Source organism: Pholcus phalangioides, unplaced genomic scaffold, assembly GCF_987345545.1.
Source record: "Pholcus phalangioides strain wild (caught in Gottingen) unplaced genomic scaffold, Ppha-v1.0 ptg000003l_1, whole genome shotgun sequence".
Taxonomy (NCBI): domain Eukaryota; kingdom Metazoa; phylum Arthropoda; class Arachnida; order Araneae; family Pholcidae; genus Pholcus; species Pholcus phalangioides.
In genome coordinates, this window is record NW_028301596.1 from 10491487 (window position 1) to 10515486 (window position 24000).

The 24000-nt window shown below is 35.9% G+C and overlaps 1 protein-coding gene across 3 annotated transcripts in view; it reads left to right on the top strand.

Annotated features, from left to right (window-relative positions):
• tup (LIM1_Isl and LIM2_Isl domain-containing protein tup) overlaps nucleotides 1-24000 on the top strand; it is a 139942-nt gene that overhangs the window by 75247 nt on the left and 40695 nt on the right. The gene's annotated exons all lie outside the window — the stretch shown is intronic.

Genomic DNA, 24000 nt, shown 5'->3' on the forward strand with positions numbered 1-24000 from the left:
CACATTCACTGGCGATTTTGCATAGTACCCAAGTGTTGTTGGTAAATTTGATAAATTTCCCTATTTTAATCACTTTTACCGGCGACTATGCAATAGTACCCAAGCATCGTTGGTAAACATGATAAATCATACTGTATGATATACCATGCATGATACTTCATACATGCATTAATCGGCGTACGCAAGAGCTTTGATTATAATAAGTGTTAACCAAGATTATAGTGTTATTTTGCAGGAAAAGTAACGCCCCCCCCCCCATTCTTCGTACGCCTGTGCATGTACTGTATCATTATACTGGGGGTACGATCGTGACATTTGTTATCATTATATCGGGGCCCGATTATATTCATCACGCATAGGTCAACTGACCTTATTTGGAATTGTGTTTACCAATTTATTTTCGTGTTTAATTCACCTATTACACTACAAATATGATAAATTTTAAGAAATTTTCATCACATTTTCCAATCACACCTGACAATTATTCATAATCACCATTACTATGGTGGTACTGAAAGTGGTAAAGTAACATATTACAGAAAGTGGTAATGTTTTCAGTATTTATCAAATTTACCCACGACACTTGGCTATTACTCATATTCACTGGTAAAAATGATAAGTTTATCAAACTTCCCATGACGATTGGCAATTATGCATAATAACCGATTTATCCCATTTACCGTAACAACTACATGAATGTAGCGAAATGTTTCGCGAACAGATAGAAAATTCCCACGGGCCATCGGTTGAAGACTGAACACTGCGCCAGAGATTATAATGATCATGCGCAAAACGATCAGATTTAAATAGTTTCTATCATTAAAATCGTATGAAATGTTTCGAAAAATACGATAAAATAATAATCCTTCGCCTGATACAAACACAGTAAAGAAGAATCTAACTATAAAGTAAATTTTTAAGGTAAAAAAAAATCGCACGTAAAATTTTCCTTTGTTTCTTCTTTACTGTGTGTAAAATATTTTTAAAAATTTCAGGATTTCATCAAAATTCAACTGAAAAATAATGATTTCCCGAAAAAAACTCGAATATCTTATCAATCAAAAAATCATTCGGAGCTGAGATTTACATTGCATTGTATTATGAATAATAATGTATTTTCCCCTATTGGAAACGGTGTTTCGTACAAACGAAAACGCCCTAAAAAAAAAGAGGATTATAAGGGAAAAAAAATCAAATAAAAAGAAAATAGGGCAGGTTATAGTACATAAGCCCGAAAAATCGAAACATTGTCCAGAACAGATTGGGAATATTTTGTTCACCGCATCGTGACCAACGGAGCGTAAGTCATGGCGGATAACCATCAGCAGCAGCAGTATTATTGCAGCCTCTTGCTGTGTACTCTTCTGTGTATTATGTGAGTGTGTGTGCGTCGTTGCGATAACATCTTTTGCAACCATCTGCCGCCCAATGGGTGCTGAACCATAAGAGAGAGCGAGAGGTATGCTCTCACTCATTATCCTACTCGAACGACTAACAAGCCCGTGAGATATTCACCAGAGCAAGTCGCGAGCGATTAATAAACAGCACACTCATAGTGTATATACAAAAAATAATAATAATTAATCGACACCGAACCTTGAAAACTCAGCAGACTCATTATTTTAGACCAGCGTTTCTCAACCTATGATCCGCGGCCCATAGGTGGTCCTCAGGCAGACTTAATAATTTACTTCCAAATCAGTTGTAGAATCGTTCAATCGTGGTAATTGACACTAGTTATATTCTTACGGGCATTACTAGTATCAACTGCAACAATTGAATAGTTAATCGTCTAGTAATATCCTTATGAGTTCAAATAAAAATGACAGCTTCATAATTGGCGTCGCCATATCGCATCGAGAAAAACTGAGAGAAATCGCGGCCGTAAATTCGGGGTATCGCTAATTACGGAAGAGTAGATGACTTTGCCTAATAATTCTCAAAACATCGTCATTGAATAAGACAAATACCAGGAAATACTAAAAAATTATTTGGAATTTTTTAGTATTTGCCTTATTCGTTGACGATTTTTTGAATATCGCTAATTGTAACCAAAAAAAATGCAATTTAGGAAAAATTTGCTAATTACTGCAAAAATCAAGGGCTGCTGCTAATCGCAGTAAACAAAGATGTATTTCTTGAAGGAAAAAACGTGACTTGTGATAATATTTCATAAAGTATGGGAAGCTTTTTCCTTAATTACGTCAAAATACGATGCATTGTCAATTTTACGATGTACCATGAACAGAAACGTTCCCATAAGTTTGTCAGCTGAATAACAATTGTTGCTTAAATTGCTGAAAAATTAGAAATGCTTAGGAAATGAAGGACTACTAAAAAATCGCTGTGTGTGTGTGTAAGAATGCAACCATAATTATCATATGATTTATAAGCTATAAAAATTACCATCATTCACGACTTAAGTAAGCAGCGAGATTTTAAATTACATTACAAATTAAAATAAGCTTCGTTGAAGAAAAAGCAATATATTCTCGTTACTCTGGAAAACATATTTTTAGTGGCATCATTTTTAAGTAACAAAGAGTGAATTCGGTGCCCAGGGCACCACAAACACACTTTGTCCGTCCCAGAGTTTGTGAGACGAATAAGATGAATTATTCATTAATTTCTTATAACAGTTTTCGTATTTTCATTGTTGAAGCTCAAACACATTGGTTCACAAAATAACAGCGTAATACAAAATATTTCAATGAGAATTGTTACATTTCTAAAGCAGCTAGAATGTAATTACATTTCTATGCGGAGCCCCATACTCTGTGGGGCCGGATGAATCCGAACATAAACTGAAAAGAACGTCTGTTTACGCTGTCGCAGAGCATTCAGAAATCAAAATGTTCAAAGAAATTTACTATAGATATTATCATAGAGAAATAAATAAGCTAAGAAATAAATATGATTATTTCAAACAGAAATAAAGTAGGAGACTTACTAAAATTGTTGAAAATAGTTCGAGATTTAAACATAAAAAATAGTTAAAATGTGATCGATTTCATAGTATATATATACCAATTTAAGTATTAAAGAAAAATAATAATTCATGTTCATATCAGTGACAGATCGTTACCTATATCGATGATTATATACACGCATAATTTTCTTTTTTCCTCAACGCAACTTGGCAGATTATCCAAACAGGAGCGGAATATATCCAAAGGTATCCTCATAATTCACGTGGAAATAATTTTTCATTAAAACGAATATTAATAATGCACTTCTTACGCCACTGCCCGGCATTCTCTTAGACGATATAGTAAAAGGTTGGAGAGAGGAGAGAGAGAAGATGAGAAATGAAAATTGACGGGCGCTTCTAGCGATTTTAATCTGTGTGACATCTTAGGAAAGAGCTTCTCCATTTCCCAAAGGAGTCACGTATCCCCTTGAGAAATATCCTCTTATACGTTACCATAAAACTCATCTCTTTCTCTCTCTCTCTCTCTCTCTCTGTGTAGATCCGAAGAGAGTTTCCTCAGTAATAAGAACATCTACAATTTACACAAGTTTTCTCAGAAATTCTGTATGTGTAGCAAATATTGTATTTTGTAAGATTAGTTCCGTTTATATTAACAATTGATAGGATTTTTCATCGATGGGAATTCACCCGTGTTGCGTGGATATAAATTAACAATATTAGGGGGGATATCGTTATTAAATTTTTATCTAGTGCTCTATGATGTAATATTCAAAGGTAAAGAAGCCAGTAATAAAACGACGTTATTGTTATTCTATAAGAAAAAAATTTCTGAACGTATTAACGTATAATTTTTTTTATCGATTTTATTCCTTTATTCTTTTTTCAAATTTTGTTTTATTTTGGTTATACGTGAGAAGAATGCTGACTATAATGTTTCTATTTATCTCTAAGCTTATCTTTATTTTACGATATTGGTTTTAAACGAATCCCGTGTGTTATGAGATTTGGAAAAGCCTATTCATTCGATGAGAAAAGAAAACTGTCAAACTCGCGATTACAACGACATTGAAGATTACGTAAAATTTCATCGTTGCAACCAAGGTTGACTTTTTCCAAGACATTTTAAAATCAAGTACAGAAATTAAGTTATTTATTTATGATTTCAGTGGCTGTATTTCATCAAGGAGAATACGATAAATTGTGATCACATGCACGTGACATCGCTAATTCGTGTCACAAATATAGTCAGCAAAATTGCTGACTATTGCCTGTAAATAACCCTTGAATGAAAACTTGCTACAGCAAGTCTGCATGAAATAAAAAATATTTATAATCACATATTCTTGTCTTAAAATTAAGAGATTATGCAAATTATCTTCATCCCTAATTTTTTGTATTTAAATTAAAGAAAGCTTCCTTGAAAAAAACGAGACGTGTGTATTTATGAGAATTTCTTGAGAAATTGAGACAACAAACACTCTCACAAAACAACGAAAAAGTATGTCGTTATATCTAAGGTTGTTACGTTTTCATCGACGTTATAGACAAGGTTCGTTGATATAATTTTCGTAGGAATCAGCTAGAACCCACTAATTACTTACGGTATAGCCGAGGTCGTAAAAAGCAAGTCTGATTGTACCAAACATTAGTGATATGATAGTCACTCTGAAATCCAACATACATTTGTAGAATCTACCGATTTTGTTTCTATAACAGTGACTCTTTTATTTGAGATTTACTTTCAAAATCCTGCAGTACGCCTACTACACACTATGTTCTCAACAGTTTTCAATCTACAGTAGCATGTAGGTCTCTGCACCAGTATTTGCTTCTAAGTGATCTCTCTCAATCCTATAATCACTTCTATTTATTTCATTTGTAATTTTCTTGTACACAGTCACGGGCCACGTTCTTTGCGAGTTTACTTTTTAAGTTAAAAAATGGATTTTTTGTGCTCCACATTGTTTGAGGGATTTCCACCGAATATTGCTACGTAAAAATTATGTATAAATACTATCATACTAGGTTCTGAAGCATGCTATATGACATTTGCGTCTTTCGTAGTTCACCATACTGTTAACTTTTACAACCATTCCAGAATTCAACTAGAATTCATGTAAATACGTATGGTGAATAATTTTTTGTCCCGAAAATTTGCATGCGCTCTGTTTGCGCTTACGAGAATCGTCATTGCATAGCCAATTTTTGTTGCAGGTAAACGTAGCTTTGTAATTCTCTACCAACTCTGTTTTCACATGCTCTTCTTCAAAGCAAAAACATTGAATTATTTTATTATTTTTATTGTATTTTGTCGGTATAATGAATTCAAATATTAGTCATCACCGATGAAAATACTTTTGCCGACATATTACAAATAAGATAATTATGACAATAACTTGAGAAAATGTATAATAATCATTCTGTAACAATAGATCTCATACACATTTTTATTTGTCATAGAAAATATACGGGATAAAAAGATTGCAAAATGATTTACAAAATGAATTACGCTTGTCAATTATGTCCGTAATTTGGGGAATGATGCGGTACCCAATTTAATTTTTGCTTCACAAAACCCCCATCTTCAAGAAATTTAGTACACACATTATCATAAAAAAATCAAGAACGAGAATAGTTAAGTTGCATTTAAACTACGCAAAATCCTTTTTGAGCGTTTAACAAGCATTTATACCGACAAACATTTACTAGTACGTGCAAAAAAAAAAAAGTTATTTGCGTGGAAGTTAAATTTCATCATGGAAAAGGGCAGCGCAGTAACCAGTATTTTTCTGCGGTATTCACACCAAGAAAAATTTAAAAATTTAATTTGAATTTAACAATATTTTGACAAAATTTGGTTGATTGATTTAATATAAATTATAACTGTAAAGAAACCAACACACACACACATTATAAAGATATACTAATTACGTTTTAGAATGAAAACGAAAACATAGAATATTTATGTAATATTTCTAAACAATTTATTTTTTTAATCTATGAAAACAAATATTTTTGTTGAATTCCGTTAAACTACGTAAATAGTATGTGTTCCGATAAACTTTGTATCAATTTAATAAATTTGCCATAAGAAACGAATGGATAAAAATTTAATATTGATTTAAAAAAGTATGTTTAAATATGCTCGTGTAATTATGGAGACCGATGTGATGCTTAATTTAATTTTTGCTTCAAAAATTCCCATCTCCAATGAATTTAGTACAAACATTTATCGTTAAAAAAATCAAGCGTCTACTCGTCAAACTGCATTTAAACTGTTCAGAACACGTTTTAAGCATTTAACAAGCATTTCTACAAACAAGTAATTATTAGTGAGTGCCAAAAATAATTATTTACGCAGAAGTCACAGAAAAAAATATTGTCTCAAGGCAATTACCTTGATCAATATTTTTTCCATGGTATTTACAAGAAATATTAGGAATTTCAATCTAATTTATAATTATAATTTTCTATACTTGAATGTATTATTATGTGCTTTTATAATTCTGATTCCTTTAAAATAAAACATTATTGTGTATTTTGTTTTTCGTTATAGTTATAAAAATATCAAAGTTGTGTTCTAGAATCTGATCTAATTTTTCTTTATTTTTATAAATTTTATATCTCTACAGAATTCCATTTAAAAAAAAAAATCCTAACAATTTAATTATAATTTCATCTTTATTTCCATTGTCTAAACTGATAAATATTGACAGTAAAAATAACAATCTACAAATCATTATTTTGTATCCCCCCCCCCTCCCCCGCGTTTCTCCATCATTCACTGGTATTCCTGTGAATCAAATAACTAATTCATTGCTAGTTATAACAAGTTCAATCCAAAGGTTCATTGGAAACAGGATTAAATTTATCCTTATAACTTATAACTAGATTCTTGTAATTTCATTGCCTACTATTAGAGAACGCGTCCCATGGGACGCGCGAATCCAACTTTTTATGGGTCCTTTTCCGAAAATCCGGGTATTTGACGTGCTATAGCAGTGTTTCCGAAAGTGGGCAATATCGCCCCCGGTGGGAGATGGAAAGGTCTAGGTGGGCGGTAGAAGCTTTGAGTATAGTATAGGATCCTATGCGTTGGCTTGTGATGGGGGCGATGAGAAGAAAATTTTTACGAATTAAAGGGGCGATGAGACGAAAAGTTTGGGAACTATGCTATAACAGCGGTTCTCAAACTTTTTTGACTCACGGGGCCCTTTTCAATACGTAATTTTCATATCGGAGCCCTTTTTGTATATAATTTTTTAAGGTGGAACCCCGTAGGCCTCTTTTTTTTTTTTCATTTATCTGTCGAATTTACTTATTCTATTTTAGAACCGCTGCGCTATAGCATCGCTGGTAATTACTTGAGAAAAATATAATTTCATGTTTCTGAGTCATGTAAAATAAATATGATAACAGTAACGAAACAATGACATGGCATAGAAATATTAAAATTATGTATTTAGATGGGGGGAAAAAAAAACAATACTTGTGATATAAAATTCCGAAAATTCAAATTTGGATCTATGAAAACGTAGATCTCTCTGTAGAATTCTATTACCAATCCTTATTAATTTAATTGCGACTTTTAATATCAAATCTGATAAATATTATATAGAAAAGATAAATATCCGCACACAAATCATTACTTTCTATGATATCAACGATTGATACGGAATATTCTAGTAAAAAAATTGCTGAAAAATAAACAAACCGAGATCACACTGAATATTCGACAAATTTCGTGAAAAGAATAAAATCCCAAAAAAAAAGCACCTCCGCGGTTTTCATATTTATCGGATTATATGGGCGAAGAAGGAAGAGTAAAAAGGCTTCAGATACTACATCCGCAATCAGATATGATTTAAAAATAAAATGATTTCCGGGTAGGACAGTGAGAAAGAGAGAGAGAAAAAGGGCGTCATTTTCCCTTGGTTAGGATTTAAGAATAAAAAAAAAAATGAAATTAGGTTTTTTTTTTCTCCCGGAGAAAAGTCACATTTAACACACAAAAACCGAACGGAACAACGTCCGCGGAACTTCAGCGGCTCGACCTCGGTAGGTGTCCCGCGAGTTTCACGTTCGCAGCCCCGGTTATCGGCGGCGCTCGCGCTCGCTATGTACGTACGGTATTTCGGGAACGCCTATTCGGCGGTAGGCACCGCCCGATATTGCGGTAGGGGGGTCGATTCCGTTGTTCGGAAGGAAATATACAGGCGTTGTTCTTTTTATTTTTTTTTCGTATTCGCGCGTGTGTGTGTGTACGATATATTTTTATTTAATTTTTTTTTTTTTTCCCTCCCTTCATGGTTACCGTCGTCGCTGTTCGGCGGACGGCCCACGCTCCGTGGGAGAGAACGTCGACGGCCGTCCGGGAAAGGCAATGGATTCGGACGGCGGCCGTGACAGTTTCGGCACGCGACTTCCCCATACAATTTGCCTCGAGAGAACGTTGCATTTCTTTCCGATGTATATATATATATATTTTTTATAATACGTGTTATGCGTTATTCTCCTTTCATTCTCCCTTCATTAACTCTTATTGTATCCGCTGTTTCACTTTTTTTCTGTGGTTTGCGTTATTATATGTATGTATCTTTGTAGTTCCGCACCGGAACGAGTCGCCATAATATAATCCGTAATGACGGACAGCGTGTGATCGTGTAGATGGAATTCGGGGGGGGGGGGTGTTGGGATGGCGTGTGGGCGACCGACATGTCGTATCATTTCTTCTATGTCATTTAAAAAATATGCTATGATATTTGGTTCTCTATTTTAGCTCTTTATTATAGTGTTATATTCTACAAACGCCATTCAAGAATTAAACAAAGATGGGAAATTAAATCATATCTTGAATGTTTTTTAGGCCCGAAAAATTCGTGAACCCTGGGCATGTTCGTATTTGTCATCGCTAGAAAAGGTCACTTTTTGTTGCAGGTTAGCTTTGTAATTCTACATCTCTACGAAGTGTTCTTCTCCAAGTCAAAAGTATTGAATTCGTTTCATACAAGTAGCCTACAGTCACACTTTGTTGTAACGACACCTCGGGTATATTGCCAATTGTTCTTCCTCAGCATGAGTAAAGTTAGTCTCTCTACCGCATAAAGTTGAGGGGCCGCTGGGTATGACGGGATGGGAGGGGGGGGGGGGGGTCACAAAAAGAAAATATGGGTCAAAGAGGATCACGTATGAAAAAAGGTTAAGAAATAGTGGCTTAGTTCAAAATCCGTCACATGAATTTTTCAATCATGATTCAAGAATTCAGTAAGATGAAAAAAAAGTAAACATGATGTATATTATTTTCAAGTCCTAAAAGTTTGTGGGCCTTGCGCCCTGTTGTTTGCTACAGAATGCGCCGTATCTTCCCAAGATTCCATATAAATACTGTTTTCTTGTATTTAACAAATAGTCGATAGAAAATGATTATTGAATGGTCATAATAGATTCTGAATGGTTGAACTGAAACGGAATTGCCGTATTTTTTGGAAAGAGCATCGCATGCGTGTATGCGCCACAGTTAGAAAAAAACAATAAAACCTTAAAATGTATTTGCGAGCATGACCAAAGTGCCGCTTGGCACATTTACTCAATTTTCCAAGGTAAAATTTAATTTTTATCCGTTTAATAGCTACAGCTACTGATTAATTGCATTCCCATAAGTAAATATTTGTAAAAAAAATGCTTACTAAATAGGCCTACTCAGAACCAAAACTGAATAGTTTAAAAAATTAAATTCGAACATAGTACTGTAATATACAATGAAGTTAAATATGCTGTAATTAACGTTGTTAATCATTAAAAGATTATCATTATGATTTGAGTTGGAACAGTTTATATTGGTGCTCATCTTCCGATGCAGATATAGGTGCCAGGGCCGTCTTAAGGGGCCCTCGGGCCAAGTGATTTTTCTTGGGCTCTACCCGAAAAATTCAACTACTTGTCGTTTTTCTGTGGGCCCCCTCTTCTCTTGAAGCCCCCAGACCATGCCCGGGTGGGCCCATGCGTTAAGACTGCATTGATAGGTGCTCGTGTTCACTTGAAGTAACTTATGTTCAGACAACGGGTCTTCAACATTTTTCGATTCGTGAGCATCAACTGCGAGACGAAGTGCACCAGTTACACAACTCTAGCGTGTTCAAACTCAAATTATCAAAATTCCGTTGCTTTGAATGCAGTTTTAACCACGTGCTTGGGGTAATATGATCAATATCTCGTTAAATCGGACATAAACATTGAACCTTCTGGAATGCTTCCATCATAGGTGGCTCGAGACAAAATTTCCAACCGCGCAAAACACATTTTCTGTGTTCCTTTGGCTTATAAGCCACGCTAGTAATACTACCCGGAAAACTCACATTTGCATACGAACAAAAAACTCGGCCCTTTACCACGATCCACAAGGGCGTGTAAAAATTTTGACCGGGCATGTATTTTATTCAACCGCGTGCTCGCCGCTTGCGTATAAAATATTAATTCGGCATTTATTTTAAGTCAGATATGTAAAGTTTCGGCCTTTCGTACAGCCCTGGTATAAACGCCATGCGTATGTGCATCAAAAATTACAATAATCTCTACAAACAATTTCGCAAATTGCATTCAAAGTTCCATATTTTTTATGGGAAATTTTTTTTCCCTAATTTTTCTGCAATTATTTGTCTTTCTCCTCATACTTTATTTGCTATAGTGGTGCCTTAATGCCGCCCAGAGCACCATGGCGCGGAAACAAGTTAAGGATTCCTGGTTTAAACAGCCAAAGAGCCGACTCAGACATGATTAGCATCCTTTTTGTTTTACTTTACACGTAACTTGGAAGTTATTAACTTGATAAACTTACAATCATTTCATTGGCTGATAACTTTCACATAATATAAAACCTAATATGAACTTTTTGGATACTCACATGGTACGAAATACGGCTTTTAAACGCAAAAAACACTTTCCGATCATATACGGTCTATATAATACCCTATGCTCTTTTTCCATTCTCTCAGTCCCCTACCGTGAGAACCACGTCCTTGGAACCGAGTAGGGTTAAGATAAGGACCCCCCGGGAAACGAACGAGGGTCCTTCAGTTTTACGACGATTTTGGCTTTAGAAACGGTGGGGGGGGGGGAATCGACAGTATGCGTATTGTATAAAGACGCCCGCCGCTGTATATGGACAAGCCCCTCAATTGGGAATGAATTCAAGTGCGTGGCAGTTTACAGACACCGATTGGGCAACAAGTCCTCGTGCTCATTTTTTTTTTCCTCTTCTCTCTCCTCTTCCACTTCATATTCCCATGATGATTAGGTCCCTGCATTGTCCTAGGAATGGGGAATTCTTTTCTTTTTTTTCCATGCTATTGGATACTGGTTGGAGAGTATACCAACAGCAGTCAAGTTTATGGTTCGTTATCGACGAGAAACCCTTCAATTTACCGATTTTGATACCGGTTGAGTTGGTACCAAGTTGGTAGGTTTGTATCGAGCTTAAGACGATTGCAAAGAGAAAGTCACTGTGCAAAACTGTTTGTTCACGGTCTCGCAAGAATTTGAATACTGTCTTCTTACGGTGTTAAGATTTTGTGATCGATCGCCTCACAACTTTTGTTCAAGTCACCCATTCACCAATTCGAATCATTAATCTTCTGCTCAATAGGTTCTGAATATTAAAATTGATCTACTCTACTAGGGGGAGAGACACAAAACTAATATTTTCTAGAGAAACGAGGGGGCCTCTACTTCTGCCTGCTCTCACTGAGTGCATGTGCGTGACTATCCTCCACATCAGTTGGTCAAGCAGCGTCTTTGGGAAATAATCATGAAGTCAGCATGATTTTTGTTTTGTGGAAGCCTCTGGTATTGAGACTTGCCGATTTTGAATATACAGTATTGAGTTTATATAGCAGCAGCAATTATACCGCAATGCTTTATAAGTAAATAAAGGTACAATAAATGCCACTTGTTAGAATCACGGTAACGTCGTTCTGGTATTGTTGTCATTTTTGTGAAGTACGGAACGAACCAATATCATAACATGGGAAAAAGATCTTATCGGGACTTCAGTCCTGTTTTCGTCGATATTTTTTTTTTTTTTTGCATATGTTGAAGCTAAGGTTGGACCATATTCATTTTTTTCCCTAAAAGTTATTGTCATCAATCTGCAAGACTATGTAGGAAGTCGGAAGGCCCCCCTTATTGACTAGAATTTCCGTATTCCGTTCATAATCGTGCCGTAATAGTCGCTATGGCCCATGTAATAGTGCTGCTTTTGCAATGGCTTTTCTATAGCGAAGGTATGTGTAAGGTAAGAAAGTTGCTTTCTTCAGTTCATGGTCAGTGTCTTTCAACTGACGACATTCGCAGTTCCTCGGTCGGAAGACTTCCATAAGGGATCTGTGTACCGTAGCCTTGAAAGTATTGAAAAGTACGTTGAAAAGCGTTGAAAAGTATCGCAATTCGCGTGGTACACGTTATGCAGCTTTCCCCACATTGACTGGGAAACAAAGAAAAACAAACATTATAGCTTATAAATGGGAAAAGCAAGTGAGATAGAAAAACTGAGTAGCGTCCTGTTTGACTACCTTATGCTCATTGTACTTACAACCCGGATTTTTTCGGATGTAGTTATCAATCGGTTATTGCTATCAGAAACCCCGAGTCCCAATGTGATTACATTAAATGGTGTGCACTTTATAATAAATAATTTTCGAGTTCCTGAAAATTCTTTGGCAATTGGCACATGCCCCGTCTTTGCCCTCGCGAAAGAAGGGCAATGTTCATATACTTTACATAAGTTTTAACATTTTTATGACCGCTTCTGTTTCGCAATAGATCATTAGTACGTAATGCAAAAAAAAAAAAAAAAAAAAAAATCGCAATACAACTGGAACCTCCATAACAGACACTCACCCTTTAGCGGACATCTTCCATCAGCGGGCATTTTGAAGTATGTGAAACAGGGCCTCAGTTACATTTCGTTGCATATTAACTGACGCTCCTCGTTAAAGTACAAAAACTTCGGTCTTATTGTGGCCGTTACCGAGAAGCTATGTACTATAGTATCATTATCAATGTCTCGTGCAATTGCAATAGGGCCGGACTCGGGCAACCAAAGTAGCCTTCATATTTAATTTTCACCCCAAATTCTCAACGGAAAACCTTAGCACCAGTTGAAATTATATCATTTTACAAATGATCAGAAAGTAATTCAATGATCATTAGAAAATTGTTCTTAGGCTTTATTGCCAACCCCCCCTTTCCTCCCCCCCCCCCCCAAGACAAAGATTTTCGAATAGTTCTCAAGCCAGGACTAGAAAATCCCTAAATCATTGATTTTCTAGTAAATTCTCAAGTGCGAAAACTTGTAAAAATACACATAGATTTCTAGGCCGATATGCTGGAGTCCTGCCAGCAGTTTCGCTTATGGAAGTGCTCCGGGGACCATAGGTCGAGAAACACTGATATATAACATTTACCAACGACGCGTGGATATCATCATGCGAAATCCCCGGTAAAAGTGATAAATTTACCCTAAATTTATCAAACTTTCCAAAATGTCGATGATTATGTATAGTTACCGGCTATTATGCATAATAACTGGATCTATCTCAATTACCGTCACATAAACATTTATATTACTTTTCACACACGAATAACCAAAAATAACTTATCTATCCATGTAATTTGTACAGGGTGTCCCGTAAGTGCTAGCGCGGCTTCTATCTTGTCAACCGTCAATCGTAAAGGTTTCGAGTTCAAAAAATGGTCAAAAGGCGTTCAAAAATTTTCCTGTACTAGTTTTGTGAGTAAAAATACAATGTGTCACAAAATTTTAAAAAAAATCTTTATTTTTATATGGTCCCCTCGTCCTCTAATTTCCAATTAGAAAGTTCGTTATTCACTAAGATATCTGAATTCAAAAATCGGAGGAAAGTTATGAAAGAGTAGCAAAAACTAACGAACAACGCTGCTTTTCCCTCATTTATGCTGCCCTTTCCCAACGTTTCTCTGATTTTTCGAATTCGAATATATCAGCAAATAATGCATCGAGAAACTTGGGATATTTTTTGTTGGCCTCAGGAGAGACGGGGCATTAAATTCTTCATTAGAAGTTAGAGAACAAGGGGGCCGTCTAAAAATTTAGATTTTATTTTATTACAAACTGCATGTTTCACTCTCAAAACTTGCACAGGGTAATTTTTGAGCATTTTTTTTTTTAAATTGAAACTATATCTATACGACGGACCCGGACGGTTGATTAGATAAAAGCCGTATTAGCACTTACAGGACACCCTATATACATTAGTTCAGTGTTTCTTAACCTTTCTTTGCCCGTGGACCCCTTTGAACCATATTTTTTTCCTCGTGGCTCCCCTGTCTTACCCAGAGTTTTCGACCCTCAACTAGATGCAATATCTTTTATACGTATTTAATTGATTTTTTTAGTGAATTTATAACGGAACGAAAATTTTGCAAATAAGATTGGCCTCCAGACCACTGGCCTAGAATCTATTGAGCTCCCCGCTAGTCAGAGTTCTATTCAGGGCAGTCTCAACATCATGGGCGCCTTAGGTAAAGTGATGCTATGGTAGTCCCATACTTAGCTGGAAATAAACAACCTACACATTTCCTATTTATTTTCAAAATTTATTGTACTATACAAAATATCAAAGTGGGGGTCACTTATGGACATGAGACCATCCGGCATGACCCCCTCACAAGAGTGGGACTGACAGAGCTGCAGCCCGGGGGGGGGGGGAACTGATATGGTTTTCATCATTTTTTGTTTTTCCACACTATAAATTTAATATAGAGGGGCCTGCGAAAACCCTCATCCTAGGGAACTTGCTGTAAAATGTAGGCGGTGAGGCCCGGGTGGGTCCATGCTCTAAGACGGCCCTGGTTATATGGATGGTTTTGTTGGATTCTGTGTGTCCAGTCACTAATATAAAAGCTTTATTTCTTCACACCTTAATTTTTCTTCTCTGCTTTCTGCAGCCCTCCAAACCACCTGTCATGGCCTCTTTCTCCATTTTTTTCCGTGGCCCCCTTAAAGTATCCCAGTACCACTAGGGGGGGACCATATGGCCCCCGGTTGAGAACCACTGCATTAGTTTATTTTGCAATCACTGCTAGACACAAATATTACAAAAACATGAATGAAAACGTGCGTGTGCGGCTTTGACTCGAGTCCCGCACGTGTCTCAAATGAACAATTTCACCAGTTATATCCATCAATGTGTACCGAAAATGAAAAAAAAAAAACCCTTTATATATATATAATATCAAAAAGCGAAGTATGGTTCATTTTCTCTCACGGAAAAAGTAAAACGACGCACGTTATTAAAGGTACATTCGCGACCATTTTTTCGGACACAAATCGATCGATCGCGCGCGCGCGGTGTTTTTCCTCGGTAGCACGTGATCACCGCGAAATGCATTAAAAAGCCGCGGCAGAGAGATCATTTTCGGACGCTGCATGGTGTGTTTTCCATATATTTGCTGACTCTCGCTGTGCTTTTTTTTTTTTTTTACGTACTGTAGCGGCACGTGACTTCATTTCTTTTTTTCTTATATATTTTACGTTATAACGCACTTAGTTTTCTTCCCTTCCCCGTATTTAGTCGTGGTGTTTGTTTTATGGATCCACTACCACAAAGAAATCACATATCAGTCAGTTGTCATTACGCACGAAACGTTTCCTAATACTGTGTGTTTTCAAACATGGAAAACATTATTATGAATACAAAGTATTTTTTTTTTCCTTTCCCAGATGATTCATCAGACGGATCACTGAGTGATTTCTGATTGGTGCGGGATATCGATATATCTCGACACTTTGAAATAAACTAAACAAAAACTGGAATGTATAGTTGAAATTTTGATTATAAACCCATGGGCAATATTCGATAAAAGATATTTTAATTCTGTTCTTATGACCCAATCTTATCCTAATATTTTACGTCTTGCGTCTCATTTGTTTTTTTGAGCAATCTGCTTCTATGACTTATTTTTAATATACTGTATTTTTCCTTACAACCTATTGTCTCACTTTTTCTTATGGCTCAGTCTGCCACATTCTTTCTAACGACTCATCTGGCACAGCGTCTTTCTCGTTCTTATGACCCACTGTTATATTGGTATGTCTTTCATTTTGCGACGTATTCGGTACTGTGTCCATTGGTGGATACAGAGGTGGTCGCCTACTGTTCAGTAAAAAATTGCATTATTGGCAAAGGCAGGAGGAACGAGGTGGACATTTCCCCCTCTTCCCCCCCCCCCCGTTCACCTATCCGCTTATGATCCTTTAAAATTGGGTCTCACTTGTAAACCATCCGGTATTGTGCATTACTCGCTGTTATGACCAATGACCCATTTTTATTGAACTATATCCTTTCTTAAAACATATTCGGTATCGCGTCTCACTCATTCTTGTGATTCATTCTCATTCTATTACGTTCTTTCTTACGACTTATATGGTATTGCGTTGTACTAACTCTAATGATTCATTCTATTCTAATTTCGGTATATTTTCTATTTCACGACCCATTCGATATCGGGCTAAACTCATTCTTATGACCCGTTATTCGATATCGTTTCTTACTACGTTCTTACGACCCATTCTAATGTTGGTATATTTATCATTTTGAGGCACTATTCAACTATTTCGTATTGAGATCATGTCACGTTTTTTATCACTCATCTGATATTGTGTCTTTTCCTATGACCCATTCTTATTGTTTCTTATATTTTCTTGCCACCCACCTTCATTGAGTGTTATGCTTCATATACAGTTTTGTATAAATCTTTCTGCACACCATTCCATGTTGTGACTGATTCAAAGTTGAACTTTTTGTTGGCGTGTGAGCGCAATTCCCACCTTTTTAAAATAATCGAACTAAAAATTAAGAAAAATTGGTGATCTTATATTCATGTACGTATCAATCGAAGAATAACACGTTCACGTTCTTTCTAACCCTACGAAGTCTACAAGGCAGTCATTTTTGCTTACACCGGACAATAACTTGCTTCGGCATAAAAACAGAATTAGCGCCCGTATATTGAAAGCATTCTCATACTCCGACATATATATATATTTTTTTAATTCTTGAACCTATCACAAATCGGATTCCAATCAGGTGTTTTCTTTAACCAATCGGAAGGGTTTTCGTCTGAACTAAGCAACCAAAACCAAAAGTATTCGGGGGATGAGATGAACGGAGAGAGGATCACTCACACACAATTCCTTTGCGGCCGTTTTGCGAGTGGGGTGCTGCCCATAGACTAAAGATATTATTCTAACTCTGTGGTGCTGCCCCATCTGCCCCATGACTTTCTGAGCAGGAAGATATTTAGTGTCTGTTGGACACTCCTTGGCCGCAAAGCAGCATCTCCACATCGGAGATGAGCAGCAACTTGGCAAGTAAATTTCCCTTTCTTTTTGCGCTGGAAATAAACTTTAATCGAATTTTTGGCATTTCAAAGTATATTTAAAATAACTGAATGACACATAATAATAAAAAAAACATTTTAAGCACCCATTCAATTGAGATTTGTGAAAAGTGAGATTGAGAAAAGTGTCCTCAAAGTGTAGTCAGATACCTTTAAAATTAGAATAAAGTCCGTCTACGTAACTACAAAAGTTCAAATATTTCAGTGAGGAAAAAAAAATGGTGATCACGGACACCAATCAACGCTGTGACTCACTGAATCACGTCATTCGTCATGCGCAGCAAGTACTGGATAATTTTCTGAACTACTCGATAAATTCTCGAACATGATCAGAAGAATCATTTTCCCGACGAAATCATGAGTTCAATGTTGAGGGAACACAATATATACGACTCCGTATTATGAAGACGGATAAAATTGGATCATCTCTGGATATGAAAGGGGATACATATTTTATCACACTTTGTGAGAAATCATTTTTCCACGGGAAAAGATGGGAAATAATAAAACAAGAAATTCCTTTTTTCTTTTTATACATATGAATGAATGAATAAATAAATAAACAAATAAATATATATATATGGGAACGGCAAAGATCTATCTATTTATCCGTTTTTCCCGAGTAAAGTCGCCATCCCTCAGGGTCCATCCAGCAGCGGTGACATCCTTCCTTTCTATGGAATCTTATCCATCTCTTGCGAAGAAGTTCCGCCCCACCCCCTTTTTTTCCGGTGGATCCCGAATGATTTATCACCATGTGTTTGCGGATGCGGAACTCCACCTCCATCCAGGAAGGAATGCCGGTCGCCATGGTAACGGGATTTCCTGCGTCTGCGCCGACGGCTGTATGTAGTTAGAGTATGCTAGGAATTCGGCTGTATGTATCGTGTGTGTGCGTGTGTAAACCCTCCCCCGCAACTCTTCCTCCTTATCCTTCGTTCCTGAAAAACCTCTTTTCTTGAAGGAAAATGAAGGAAGGAAAGCAAACTCATGATTTTCTTTCTACAGATTTTCATGCTGTTTTTTTTTTTCTTTCTTTCCTTGGGAAAAAGTCTTTGAAAATTTTAAGACCCTCCACACAACCAGAACCGTGGGATGGTGGTTATGGTGAATACATTTACTCGGGATAGTGGTTTCTTTTCTCCATGTTGGAAAAATGTTTTCTTCTTTCGAGTGAATTCCGGAAGATTTCAATGGAATTTTTGGAACCATATACACAAACAAATAGAGAAATGTTTCCTAGTTTTCACCAGGAAAAAGAAAAAAATTTGGGAAATGTCAATTTTTTATATATTATTAAAAATTATATTTGGTATATGCTGTATAAATTTTTAACTAAAGACTAACGCGTATTTTTCGAATTTATTTTTGACTTTAGATTAAAGGTTATGGAGCTATACTTGATTGAAACATGTCAGATTTACTTGAATATTTAATTGTCTTTTTTTCAATTTCAAGATGTCATATATTCGCTGTTTTGAAATTACTCCTTTCCAACTCGATTAGGTGTTGTAACTCATGTGATCTTTACCATGAAATGGAATTGACTGATTGTGAACCATGCAGTCTTACAATCAATTATACTCGATTTATTGTGACCCACGGTCTTAATAGGAAACCCACTCGACTTACTGTGGCAAATACAGTCTTATGAAGAAGGTTAATTTAAATTTTGTGACCCATACATTCTTACCAGGAAGTGTATTCGCCTTATTGTGACCCGTACAGTCTTACCAAGAAGAATAGGTGGCATATTAAGACCCATAATTCGGCCCATGGGTTACCAAGAAGAATACCCGACTAATTGTGACCCATACAGTTGGCAAAGAAGTATAATTGCCCTTTGTGACTTAATTATCTTTCTCTAGGATAATTCTAACCTTTTTCATTTTTATCCCTGCCGCTCTTCCTTCATCTTTCACAAACCTTTTCTTGAAGGAAAATGAAGGAAGGAAAGTAAACTCATGATATTCTTTCTACAGATTTTCATGTTTTTATTTTCCTTGACAAAAAGTCTGAAAATTTCAGAATCGTGTGATAGTGGTTACAGTGGATAAATTTACTCGAAATAGTGGTTTTTTTTTCCTCCATGTTGAAATTTTTTTTTCTTTCGAGTGAATTCAATATTTCAATGGATTTTGGAACCATTTACACAAACAAATATAGAAATACTTTATACTTTTCACCAGGGGTAAAAAAATAGAAAATTTTATAAATTACTAAAAGCATATTTTGCGTATGGTGCATACATTTTTAACTAAAGACTGTGACTGTAATTTTCCGAATTTATTTTAATTTTAGATTAAATTCTTTGAAAGTACATTCAACGTTACTGAAGATATAGGCCTGCGTGATCGAAACGTGCTACATTCCCTTGAAAATTTATCAGATTTAATTGGTTATTTCCGATTTTAAAATCTGATAGGGTTGTTTAGAAATTACTTTTCTGTGAGCTCGATTAAGTATTGCGACCCATACAGCGTTACCAAGAAGCACTGTTCCCTCTAAGCTGCGTGTGTGCGCGCAAAATCACGAAATACACGACATATTGCCATTCCACGCATAGATGAAACAAGTCTGCTAAAAGTTTGAGGCGTTGTCAAAAAGAAGTAGTCTGCATTTGACTAATTGCGAGCCATAGGGTCTTACTAGGAAGTATTACCCATTTTTCAATGTGTCACTCTCATTCTCATGACAGTGATGCGTCTCACAGAGTTTCTTATGACTTTTTTCGACACGTCTTAATTCCAATATACCCTATTCAGTTTTGTGCATTGTGTTTTTTTCACCTATTGGGCTGCGAATTCCAGTACTTCCATCCGAGTTCCCAACTTCGAGGTGCGAATGCGAGCCGATTTCAACGTTAAACTCCACCACACAGAACAGCAGGTCTACAACGACACAAATATTCAATCATTACACTCCATTCAAATTTTGAAGTATAGATGGGAACACTAAAAATTCCCATACAACACTATATACGCACTCAACTGTTAGGTACATACACACACTCACATTTCCAGCGCAACTCAATCGGTAGTAAATTACCCATGGCGATAGAGAGGAGTTGTGTTCGGTTTGAAAAAATAAAGAAAGTAGTTTCTTCAAAACTGGGCTCAGGTCCAAGGCGTGAAGTCAGTCTAGGCGTGAATCCAAATAATTAACTTTCATTAACCAGATTTTTTCATCGTGCTTTCTTTATCGGTTCTTATTACTTCTTTCATCGATTTTCACATTATATATTTCTGTACATCTTTCATGATTTCTTTAATCGATTCTGAAAATAATCGTGATTTCTTTATTAATTTTCAAATTATTTGTTTCGTAGTTTTCGTCCATTGTTTCACAAATTATATTTTTAAATGATTTTTTTCATTGATTCTCAAGTAGTTTGAAATTGATTAGAAAGTGATTTTTTGAAACTTTCTATTTCATTACTTCTAAACATTCATTGATTCAACACATTTTATTAAATTCTACATGCCTTTATAGATACCGCGTCTCACCCCATAACTGTTGTACATAAAATCGGATCTTAATGGGACCTTCCAAAACTCATTGGGACGACTCTGGTGAGTTTTTTCTCCTGCTATATATGGTTTATCCAACTTTGTTCCTTGCTATTGCCAATCTGTTGCTTTGAACGTGAATATAAAAACGATATTACGAAATTCATGAAGAACTTTTAGGTGAAAACAGGGAAAACTGTAAAATAAGTAAAAGGTAAAACTGTAAAATAAGTAAAAGGTAAAACTGTAAAATAAGTAAAAGGTAAAACTGTAAAATAAGTAAAAGGTAAAACTGTAAAATAAGTAAAAGGTAAAACTGTAAAATAAGTAAAAGGTAAAACACATTTCAAAAGTTCTGGGTGATGACACGAACCAACGACGGCGCAGAGATGAGTATGGAGACTATATTATGCATTTCCGTCCTCCCCCTTTGTATAATGTCGATGATGTTGCGTGACCTGCAGCACTGACATCACCGTCACTTGTTACCAGTCACGCGAGAAGACGATTTCACACACAGTCTTTTCCAAGGTACCTGCCTACCTACCTATCTATCTATCTACGTGGTGAGTCCTCGCCCTCTGCCTCGTGTACCCGAGCAGCTCCCATACACTCTTTACTGCTGCTGATTCGTCTTCCCGCCGGTTGACTTACTACCGATGCCTCCGAATAATATCCGTTAATGTGCTGCGAAGGTGTAATTAGGAAGATTTATCGATGTTTGCCATCACTTTGAAAGCTCCGAGGGAACCATTTTCCAGTGCAAACCCTCCCGACTTTCATAAATCTTAGGATCACGCGCGTGGAGAGAGAGAGAGAGAGGTTATCCAGCAAGGTCTCTCTCTCTCTCTCTCTCTCTCTCTCTCTCTCATCTCATTGGCGAGAGAGAGACATCGTAGAAAAATTTTTCTCCTGAATATTCTCGGGTCTCGGTAACATGTTTGCACGAAATTTCAATACTTTTAATCAAGTCGGTTAATGTCAAAAATCTTGAGCTTGATTAAATGTGAGCTAAACGAGTTTTATATTCGTACTAAACATTGCGCATGTAATTACTTGGTTCTCATCACTACTGGGGGATAGACATTAAACGACGCAACCTGTTGTGTTGCAAAAATCCTGCTTTTTTTCTTTGGTCGGTTAATATTGCGAAATATGTGTTGCTTGCTAGGTAAATGGAATATGTTTATTTTTTATCATGCCTGCGATGCATGGTTCATTCAAGTAGAAGGCATGTTTTGGCATATTATTAGATCTTTCCTCTTGCAGCTGGTTGAGAATAGAAATTCGTTTCTTGCCAAAAATATTTCCCGAAACTTTAAATAAATGTTAATTAGGAATAGAGCATGGTCTTGTGAATGTAGTCTCGCTTGGGATTTGTAATCTAGAGAGCAGTGTTCTTCAATCTTTTGTCAATTACAGACCGGTGAAAGCAGGTGAACAATGTCGTGGACCAGTAAAAAATAAATTAATATGATAAGAATAAATATCAAAAATTATTTGAAGACCGACAAAAAATAATGTGTGTAAGGGGGAAAAAATAATTTGAGAGTAGATAGAATACACGGACGAGAAATAAATAAATGGGCGAAATAACTTGTGGACCAGCAAAAATTAAATGGAAGAAATAGTTTCCGAACCGGCAAAAAAATAAACAAATATAAGAGAAAATAAATATTATAAATTATTTTCGCACAGACGTTAATAAAAATTAAATAAATGGGAAAAATAATTTGCAGACCGGCGAAAAGTAAAAATAATTTGCAACTGTGAAAAATTACAAATAAATCGACGAAATAATTTGATTGCCGACAAAAATTAACAAATGAAATAAATAATTTGCGGATGGACCAAAAAATAACTAAATGAAAGAAATAATTTCAGGACCGGCAAAAAAAATTGATTAATAGAAGAATAATTTGCAGATGAAAAAATAAAATAAATAGGATAAATAATTTTTCAGGATTGACAAAAAAAAGAGATAAATGAATTTATTTATTTTAGATAATAGTTTAAATAGTTCATTACCTTCTGGTGGCTACGACAGAAATGGAAACCAACATAGAGACGGTTTAATATTTATTGAATCTAAAATTATGTCGTGGCCATATGAATTGGGCGAAATGTTTCACGGACCGGCACCGGTTCAAGAACAGTGATCTAGAGTGGACATCTAAAAGCTTTTGCTCGCGAGAACCGAGTCGCTCCCACGTATCTATTGATTTAAACATTCAAGTTACATTAAAAAATTAGTGTTATAGAATAACTTATGTTTGAAAATATTTTGGTGTGTTATATGGGTGCTCTTATTATGAAGCGTGTATGTGATGCTAGGCTTCTAGTGAACGTCGAAAACCCCCTGGTCTAGAACTATCTTAATAGTATCGATTTCTTGATAGTGACCGAATTTCTGGAATTCCTCAGATTTGCAAACAATTAGCATCCTCTGATCCTGCGTGTCAAGTTTCGCAAGGAATGGTGAATGATTTTTCAGCTGGATAAATCTAATTGCCACTTGTATTAATAGTTTTCTGACGAAGGAGTGATTCCAGGTTGGGCTGTTTCAGTGGAATCATATCCAAACGGACACATTCTTGGTCATGCTTTGAAATGGCAACATGCCGTATTCAGGCATTTGCAACGTGACAAGGAATTTTCGGATTTTTTCTTTGAAATTGTATTTGAGGTTATGGTCAAATCAGGAAAAATGCTAATCCTTGAGTGTTGAATGGAAAGTCTAATGAGTCAAATCAATATTCCGCGACTACGAAATTGGACATGAGCTTCAAGCACTTTTGGGTGCTTCTGCGTCATTAAGAGTGCTCAATACACCGCGGTGCTCGTGAGTAGCACATTGAATATGGATACCTCGAACGGATCTTAGTTTATTAATTACTTTGATCGCTGCTTTAATTGAAATATAAAACACCGGATCTGTTTTAATTTTCATAACGAATTAAAATATATACTTGTTAAATAAATGATATAACATTAAAAAATATATATAAATTCATACATATGTAAGTGCATGCTCGCAAAAATAACATTTTAACTTATAATTTCTCACATTTATTTTCTTTTGTTTCTAATTAGAATGATTTTTTTTTTGCTTTTTTTCAATTA